Genomic DNA, 9786 nt, shown 5'->3' with positions numbered 1-9786 from the left:
TGTGTGCCAGGTCATTCTCGGCTCCCGAGGTGGAGAGGGACCTTTTGAAGGCCGCGAATGCGTCTCTTATTGAGGCGGTGAACTTTCATGCTGCTAGTGTAAGTTTCTGCTATTTTCTGGTATTCGTTCAATTGGTCTCTTTTCATACTTGCTATGACTGAATGGATTGTTTTTTTATTTTCGCAGGCCATGCTGCTGGCTCATGGGCTCCAACACCAGGGGCAGGCCTTTCGCGAGGGCCTAGAGAGAGATCTTGCAGCCAAGGATGAAAGGATTCACACCCTTGAGCAGGAGCTGGAGGCGGACAAGAGACTGGCTGAAGAGAACAAATCTACTTGCAGGACTGTGGAGGAGCGGATCGAAAAGATGCGCCATGACTTTAGGGACTACCAGAAAACGAAGCGCGACGAACACAACAAGGTCATCGCCTGCGCTCAGAAGGCCGCTAACATATACCAGGGCCTCATCGAGAGCGTGGGCGAGGAGTTGGAGGCTCCTCGCGACGCCCCTATTATTGAGTTCATGGAGTGGCTAGCGAATGAGCTGGCCATCATGAACGGTCATATGACTGTTGGGCGAGAGTATGCCTCTTTTGTTTCCCTCCAGTGCTTTCGCTCAAGCTTTGGAGGAGTGCGGATGCGATCACCTTGAGAAATTCGAGATGAAGGACCCTCCGCATTACTGGAACACCCCTAGCCGTGCTCATGAGGCTGGGCAAAGATTCTTTGAAGGCTTCTGGCACCCCGGGGGCATGGATCTCGCCCTTCTTAGGGCTGCTATGAGCCGCAGCAAGGTTTGCTTTCATTTTCGCTCGCTTCCGGATTTTTGCTTTGTTTTTTTTGCGGCATGGAGCCTAGATAGGTCCTTACATTTTTTCGTGCGTTGTGTAGTTGTCGAGGAGTGCACAGAGATCAAGGAAAAGGTGAAGAAGTACATCGCTGAGCAGAATGCGTGGGGAGGTGCGGCGGGGAGTGGCTTAGGCGATACAAAAGCTTCTTCTACCCCAGCCACTGAGAACCCAGACGACGACAACACTGGCACTCCTAAAGAAAATGTGGCTCAAGATGGGGTAGATAACTAGGAGTTGATGTTTGTATCTTTTGGAGAACAATGTTCATTTGGATGTTTGTAGACAGCTTAAACTCTTGTGGTTTCGGTGCGTAGGTTCCGGACGAGGAGCCTGCGCAACCTATGGATGTGTATCCACTTATGATTAACTGCAATGGCTTTTATGTTGGAGGTGCGTCTTGGTTTTGCCACCGCGAAAAGTTTTTGGGGTCCTGTATGACTAGATTTTTGAGATCCCACTTTCGCCGCTTTCTTAGAAGGGAAGAATTTCTTAATAGATTCTTCTATTCGGAATTCGACTCGGCTGTTTTAGGAGGGCGAAGAGCCCACCATGAGCAATCTAAGCAAGAACGCGGGGAGCCCTCGACGTCTGGACTAAGAGATCCTAAGGAGGAGCCAGTCGAAGAGATGACATTAGACTTGGAGAATCGTAGGTACAATTTTTATCTTTGCCCCTTTGCGGGCGAAGAGTAGAAATGATGTGCGATGCTTTGTGTAATACAGATCATTCGTGTAGTTTGTGTTGTTCTATTATGTGAATATTGTTTTGTAGGTTGATTTCTTCTACTTTTGCATTTTGGTTGTGATGTTCCCTCGATGCAGTTTAAGGCGGAAGTAAAGCCGTCGTGGCGACTTTTAGGGCGAAGGAAGCGTGAAAACTGAAAGATGCTTGTGATGTCTGTTATGACCCCTCGTCGTACCATTTTTGGCAAAAAGAAGAGCGTCATTGTACCAACCTTTTACGGTGAGGGGGATAAAATGGGCGGGTAATACTCGAGCAGCTCCTTTGCTAGCCCCTCGGCATATCGCATAGGCGAAAAGAAAAACGTTGTCCCCCAACGCTTTAGGGTGAGGGGATAGACAAAGACACGAAATACTTGAGGTGACTTCTTTGCTAGCCCCTCGGCATGTCATTTAGGCAAAGAGAAAGACGTCGTCCCCCCAACGCTTCGAAGAGAAAGACGTCGTCCCCCCAACACTTTAGGGCGAGGGGATAAATGAAGACACAAGATACTCGAGGTGACTTCTTTGCTAGCCCCTTGGCATGTCGTTTAGGCGAAGAGAAAGATGCCATCCCCCCAACATTTTAGGGCAGGGGATAGGGGTGGTACATTCGTTAGCTCGATACCTTTGATTTTTCTTTTTGGTTTGCTGTTTTTACAACTGTTTTGTCGCTAAGTGTATTGGCAGATATGCACAATATGTATCTTTCCTTCTGCTTCTTGGCTCGCAACATCTAGCTGGTTTGGTTATTTCACCTCAGCGAATCAGCACTATTGCAAGGCGAATTGGCTAAGTTGATGTGCGGCGCGGTGGTGTTGTGCTTACTAGCGCAGAGCTGCGGCAAGAATCCTGTCTCGTGCAGGTATATGGCCTCGCCTCGCGATTCCATGTGACGAGGGGATGCTACATTTTTTCTTGCAACATCCCTCTATGCACGCTTGTTGCTGTTTTGCGGCCACATCCTGTTGCCTCATCTTTCAGCTCCGTGCTAGGCGAATACATGACGCATGCTCCTTTTGGACAGTATGCGGCCTGATCTTTACGTGTTTTCTCGCAACATCTAAATTTTGCATATTCTCTCTTTGTGCTTATATAACCTTTCGTCCCATATGTGAGACCTCGCATGTCCGGCGTTAGCTGAAGTCCCTGACACACTCTCAAACCTACTTGAAACTGACATATGCGAATGCCTCTCACACGCTGGTGTGGCTGCTCCTGAAGAGCGTGGCTGCTTACCCTATTGCTATGCTCTAGATTGATACTTGGTATGGTGTCTTGGGGGGCTTGAGCGTCTTATTTATAGGGTTCTTGAGGCCCCATTGCTATTAGTTTTGGTTGTTGAGGTTGGTGGCGGTATTTACTGCTAGTGGTAGGTACTGTTCTTAACTTTGGTCATCCTTTGAAGTGCATGCTTCGAACGTGTGGGTGTATCTTGCGGTTGGTGCTAGCGCTTTCTGTGATAATACAGGCAGGTCCTCTCGTGCGAGAGAGTTGATTTTTATGTTGTACGCAACTTTGCGGCTCTTGAGCCTTCCCTGTCTACCACCACTCCTTTGTGGTGGTGCGGGTTATTTTAGAGCCTATTCAGCTTTTTGCTCCCGTACACACTCCTTTTTTGTGTGACGTAGCGCTGTTGAGGCTTATCGGCCTTTTCCTTTTCGCTCACTCCTTTTTAGTGAAGCGAGAGGTTGTTATAGCCTGTAGGCTTGCTTTGGGTTGCAGAGTTTTCGGTCGTGACGTTTTGCATGAGCGCGGAATGGCACAACCTATATTGGGGCTGCCCATCGTCGATATTCATAACCTGCCGAGGCCAGGTTTTGTTTCGATGTCTTGCTTTTTATACCTTATGCGGGGAAAAGTTTGATTTAATTTTTGAAAAGGTACAAAGGATCACCTCATTAAAAAATCTCACGCCTTTCCACAAAGGCTTCCCCTATGAGGAAAAAGAGCATGAATCCTTGTTTAATGTTTACATGACTGAAAAAGAAAAAATACAATCCTCAAAGGGCGAAAATGTTATGCATAGAAGCGTCGCAGATTGTCTGCGTTCCATGTGTGACTTGTTTTGAGTCCTTCGTTGAATAGCCTATAGACTCCTAGCTTGATCATGTTCGCCACTATGAACAGCCCGTACCATTGTGACTATAGCTTGCCTTGCTTGTTAGGATGATGAATCAGCACCATGTCCCCCGGATTGATGTTCTTTTGCAATACTTTCTTGTCTCTCCAGGTCTTTGTTTCTTCATGATATTTATCGATGTTTGACGTGGCTTGTAGCCTGGCGTTTTCTGCTCCTTTGAGCTCCACATACTGCTGTATCGGAGTGGTTGCTGCAATTTCTGTGCGAAAGGATCCTAACTTGAGCTCTTCTGGTGTGATGGCTTCTTCGCCATACAAGAGACGAAATGGAGTGAACCCTGTAGTTCTGGTGTGCGAGATGTTGTGACCCCAAACTGATGTGACCAATTCCTACGCCCATTTTCCTTTTGGCATATCGAACAACACTTTCGATACTGCACTAAAAATTAGATCATTTGCCCTTTCGACTGCTCTGTTGTTCTCTGGATGATTCACGGAGGCGAATGCTAGTTTGAACCCCAATTCACTGCAAAAACTTCTGAACTCTGCGCAATTGAACTGCTTGCCATTGTCTACTGTGATAAAGGATGGAACTCCGAAGCGGTAGATAATCCTTTGCCATATGAAACTGATTAATGTACCCTAGGTGATTTGTGCCAGTGCTTTGGCTTCGATCCACTTAGTGAAATATTCCAAGGCTACTGCAGCGAAACGTAGATTTCCAGGCACCGTCGGCAATGGTCTTACAATATCGACTCCCCATCTCTATAGTGGCCACATCGGGATGATTGATTTTGTGAGGTTAGCTGGGGCTCTCTACTTCTTGGCGAACATCTAGCAATTTTCACAACTACGGACCAGATCCTTGGCGTCTTCTACTGTTGTCGGCTAGTAGAATCCCTGTCTCATCGCTCTATGAGAGATTTCATGTCCCCCTGTGGTTTATGCACATTCCTACTTGCATTTCGCTTAGCAATTCGATTCCTTGCTGCCTGCTTAAGCACTTTAGCATTGGCATGACTATTCCGCTCTTGTACAACTCTCCTGCTATGATAGAGTATTGCCTCATCCTGGAGTTCATTCTATCCGTCTCGTGCTTGCTCTGAGGCTCATAAGTTCCGTTGAGGTAGGCGAATATAGGTGACCTCCAATCCATACTTGCGATAACGTGCACCGTGCGAGGCTGCTCTTCCTCTTCTCGTATGGCTTTGACCGTTAGCTCTTGATAAAATACATCTGTTGGCATTGGTGAACTCTGCGCAACTGGCTCATCGGCTTCAACGTTTTTGCTTCTTGGGATGTGGCGAAAAGAGAAACCGGCGAAGTGCTTCTCCATTCTTCTTACTGTAGCCAAATATTTGACCAACTTGGGTTCCTTCATGGTAAACTCTTTCTCAACATGTCCCACTATTACTTGCGAGTCTCATTTGACTATACACCTCCTGACTCCTAGAGCTCTGAGCTTTTGCAGCCCGAGGAGCACTGCTTCATATTCGGCTATGTTGTTGGTTGTGAGAAATTCCAGCCTTGCTACATAACGAAGTTTTGGGCCCTTTGGCGGTGCTAAAATTGCTGCTATTCCTACACCATTCATGTCCCATGCCCCGTCGCAATGCACAATCCAAATTGGCTCTTCAAATTGCAATGTAGTGTCGTAAGCTGCTGGTGTCCAATATGCGATGAAATCTGCGAGCACCTGGGATTTGATAGCAGATCTATGTTTGAAATCAACTATGAACTCATTCAGCTCTGTGGCCCATTTCCCGATTCTTCCAATAGCTTTGCTATTGTGAAATAATGCCTCCAGCGGTTGCATTGATAGGACTTTGATGCGATGGGCTTGGAAGTAATGTTTCAGTTTTCTAGATGCTATGACCACTGTGTATGCAATTTTCTCTAGTTTGGAGTAGTTAAGCTTCGCTCTTGTCAAGGCCTCTGACACGAAATATATTGGGAATTGCTTCATCTTGTTTTCGTGTTCTTTCTCTTCGACCAACACCGTGCTAATAGTTGTGGGTGATGCCACCTGATACAGCAATAGAGTTGCTGATGGCGAAGGTTTGGACAGTGTTGTTAATTTTGTCAAGTATTTCTTTAGGTCGTCGAAAGCTTGCTGCTGCTCGGGGCCCCATTCGAAATGGTCTGAGCTTCGCAACGTTCTGAAAAATGGTAAATCCCTTTTGGCCGACCTCGAGATGAACCTGTTGAGTGCTGCTAGCCTACCAATGAGCTTTTGAACCTGGTTTCTACTTGCGGGTGGCTTCATATTTACTATCGCCTCTATCTTTTCGGGACTTGCCTCTATGCGTCTTGCGGATACCAAGCAACCAAGCAATTTGCCTTTCTTGATGCCGAATATGCATTTATCTGGGTTCAACTTGAGGCCGGCCTTTCTTAGGTTCTCGAATGTTTCCTGGAGGTCCTGAATATGGGTCTCCTTATCGCTCTTGACGATGATGTCGTCAACATATGCTATGAGTTTCTTGCCTTTCTACTTGTCGAAGACCCCATCTACCATTCTGGAAAAGGTAGGGCCTGCGTTTCATAGTCCTTCGGGCATTCGCCTGTAACAATAGGTTCCTCCTAGGGCGATGAAACTTGTTTTCTCCTCGTCATTCGGGTTTAGCCAGATTTGGTGGTACTCGGAGAAGCAGTCTAGCGGACTCATCACCTCGCACCCTACGACGATATCAACTAACTTATCAATTCTTGGGAGCAGGTATGGATCTTTTGGGGAACACTTGTTCAAATCGGTGAAATCGACACACATTCGTTATTTCCCGCTTTTGTTTCTGACCATTACAATGTTGGCTAGCCATTTCGGATACTGAACCGGCCTGATGATGCCGGCGTCGAGTAATCTCTGTACTTCTGCTTTCGCTGCTTCCGCTCTCTCTGTGGACATCTTCCTTAGCTTTTGCTTCCTGGGTTTCACCCCTTTTGTCACATTCAGGTTGTGTTGTGCGAGATTGCGACTGACGCCTTGCAGGTCTCTTGCCGACCAGGCGAATACATCCTGATTTTCATGGAGAAAAACTAGCAGTGTGTCTTTCTCGTCGTCTGCAAGGTCAGAGCCTACGTGCACACATTTTTCTGGCACTAGTTTTGACAATGGGGCCTTCTGAGTGTCTTTGGCTGCTTCTGCCCTTGTTTCAACTTTGTTCTCACTGTTTGCTTCCTACTTGGGCTATTTTTTTGGAAACTTCATTTACAAGGTTGTATCCTGGGATTGGCTTGCCCTCTATTCGCCTGGATGTGGCTTGATCTCTGTGTACCGCAATTATGCCGAAAGGGGATGACATCTTCATGCACAAATAGCTTTGCTTTATCACGATTTCGAACTTGTTCAGAACTCCTCTGCCGAAAATGGTGGTATATGGGTAATCTATGTTTACTAGGTCGAAAGTTATCGTTTCTATGCTGACCTTATTGCCTTCTGTGAAGGAGACCGGAATTGCCTTCTTCCCCAAAGCGTCTATTTTTTTCCCACAGAAACCGAATAGTGAGTTTCCGGCTGATTCCAACGTCCGCTTTTCAAGGTTCATCTGCTCGAAAGGCTTGATGAATAAGATGTCGGTGGAGCTTCTGTTGTCTATGGGGATGTTGTGCACAGTGAACCCAACAATATTCGCTGTTGCTACAAAAGCGTCTGTGTGTGGGAAATCCCGTACTTGAAAATCATTTTTCTCAAAGGTGATTGTCACCATAGACCAAGCCGGCCTGTTGAGCGGTACCCTTGGCGAGACGGTGTGCACTCTCCTTTCGAATTCTCTTCTGGCTCTATTGTTCTCATGCTCTTGGTTTGATCCGCCCGTGATTGCCAAGATGTGGCCTTGCGATGGTAAGCTATTATTTACGACTCGGTGCTCCTGAGTATTTTCTTGTTTTGTGGACTGAGGCTGGCTTGAGTGTTGGTGCTCTTGTTGAGCTGGTGAGGATGCAACGGCTGACTGCCCTGGGTGGTGGGCGAAATGCTAGCACACTAGGAACGGTAGCAACTGCTAGATGTACGGCTGTTGGCCGTATCCGTGCGAAAAGTTGGGATGTTGAAAACAACCACTGCTTGTTGACATATAGTGGTTGCCGTTTCCCTGGTTGTTTACCATTTCGCGGCCAGTATTATGGAACACGTGATTTGATGTTTCACTGCTTCATCTTTCTCCTTAAGTTCTCTGGCCATTTTGTTGTATTTGCAATCTTTTATAAAATGACATGCATTCTCGCCACAAACGACGCAATAGGGTACCCTCTGGGTTCTTCCCCTTCCTCTGCCTTCACGTCTGCCACGGGGACCTCGTCCTCCTCGCCCACCGCGTGGAGACTGATCAAACTTCTGTATTGTTGGTTAGGCGGCGGCCCATGAGTACCTTGTTCCACCGGGTTATGCTTTGACTGCTCTTGCAAATTGTTAATTGCACGGAGTAGTCTTGCGTTTCGCTGGCCCGGGGTTGGCGGTGGTCTGGGTGCTTTGCCAGCTTGCCTCCATGAGTTTCGTGTTGCCTTTCGCTTCTTCAAGTCATTGTCTGACCACGCGTATTGCCTCGAACAGCTCCCTTACTGAAGTAGGGTAATTCCTGGCGAAATGAGCCGCACACTGGCCTATGGCCAACCCTTCCACGGCCTCTGGCGCGTTCGGCACCTGCGCTTTGGTCTGTATGAACCTTTCGAGGAACTCTGACTAGGATTCATCATCTCGCTGTATGCAATTTAGGAGATCTCTCGTTGTTTTCGTTCCCGGGTGATACCCCTGAAAGTGGATACCAGTTCCGCTCAGACTTGACCCCACGACTTGATGGATAATGGCTTCAGCGAAGTGTACCAATCATGCGCAATGTCCTCAACTGCCATTATGAGCGATTTTGCGAGAATTTGGGTGTCTCCCCCAGCTGATGTTATCGCGGTTTCATAACTCGCGAGGAACTTCCTTGGGTTTATCCTTCCGTCGAAAACCGGAATGTGAGGTTTTTTACCAGCTGCCACGGATACAACTGAAGTTCTCTCGATAATGGTGAAGCGGGGTCATATGCGCCTTCATCTTCATCCAGAAGGTTATCGCCTGGTATTACAATGTTTCCGCCAGCGCGAATGGCACCTCCTGCCCCTGCTCCCTATAGTCCTTGAATCTCTCTCGCCAATCTGTCCCTCTAGATTTTGGCTTCCCTGATTACTCTATGCGTCTGTTCAGCTCTGTTACGGGCAGCGGCTTGCCTGAGCAGCTGCTCCTTTTCATTCTGGAGTCTGAGGATGTCCTGCTGATATTGACTCAACGTCTTCAGGTTTCTTGCTTGTTCGGTGATCTCGCCGTCCTCGTCTTCTTCCGGCACTTCGTTTCCGTCTTGATTGAGCTGGACTTCTTGAACCACTCCTTCGGGCGTTTCCTCCTGACCGAGGGGAGGCGCCATGCTGTCTCCCACCGCCTGAGGGGCTGGTGGTTCTGATGCTGCTGCTTCATCTCGTGCGGCTGTCCCCGCGGCTTCGAAAGCCTTGGATGCTTCTGCCTTGTCCGCCGGTGCCTTCTTCGCTTTATCCTTTTTGAGTGGCATGATAAGCTCAAGCAACAACCACGGTGGGCGCCAATGTTGTTCTAGGCTGGAAGCCTTCGAACACTGGTTGTCACTTAAGCGAAATCATACCCTAAAGGTAGCGAAAACAAAACGCGAAGCACAAGCGATTTGTACATGCCCTTACATTACCCGGCTGGGGGCTATTTATACATGCCCATACGTTTTTTGCGGGACATCAATGCCCTCACAACTACTACAATATCCTGAGAATATTCACGGCAGCCATGGGCTTGCTCGCCAAACGAGGCTCACGCCCTCCCCGGGTAACGCCTGCTCAGGGAGAGCCGACCAGCCCCGCGCCTTGTCGCCCTTCTGGCCGACCGAGCGGGCCCCGGATTGGCAGAAAGTGTCGACAGCGCGGGAACAGGGCAACTCCTTCCATTGACGAAAACCTACAACACAACCAGACATTACTAGCATCTATTCGTCCGAGCGAACAGCTCGCTCCGTTTCCACGCTGATCCCAGCTGCACTGCCCACCTCGCCGGTGCGAAATGGGAGCTTGGCCATTTACTGGGCTTGAACGACCCTCATTTTCTGGCCTGCCTTTTCGCCGAGGTGAAAAGAGGAG

Source organism: Miscanthus floridulus, chromosome 18 (assembly GCF_019320115.1).
Source record: "Miscanthus floridulus cultivar M001 chromosome 18, ASM1932011v1, whole genome shotgun sequence".
Lineage (NCBI taxonomy): Eukaryota > Viridiplantae > Streptophyta > Magnoliopsida > Poales > Poaceae > Miscanthus > Miscanthus floridulus.
Note: the sequence above shows the minus strand (reverse complement) of the source record.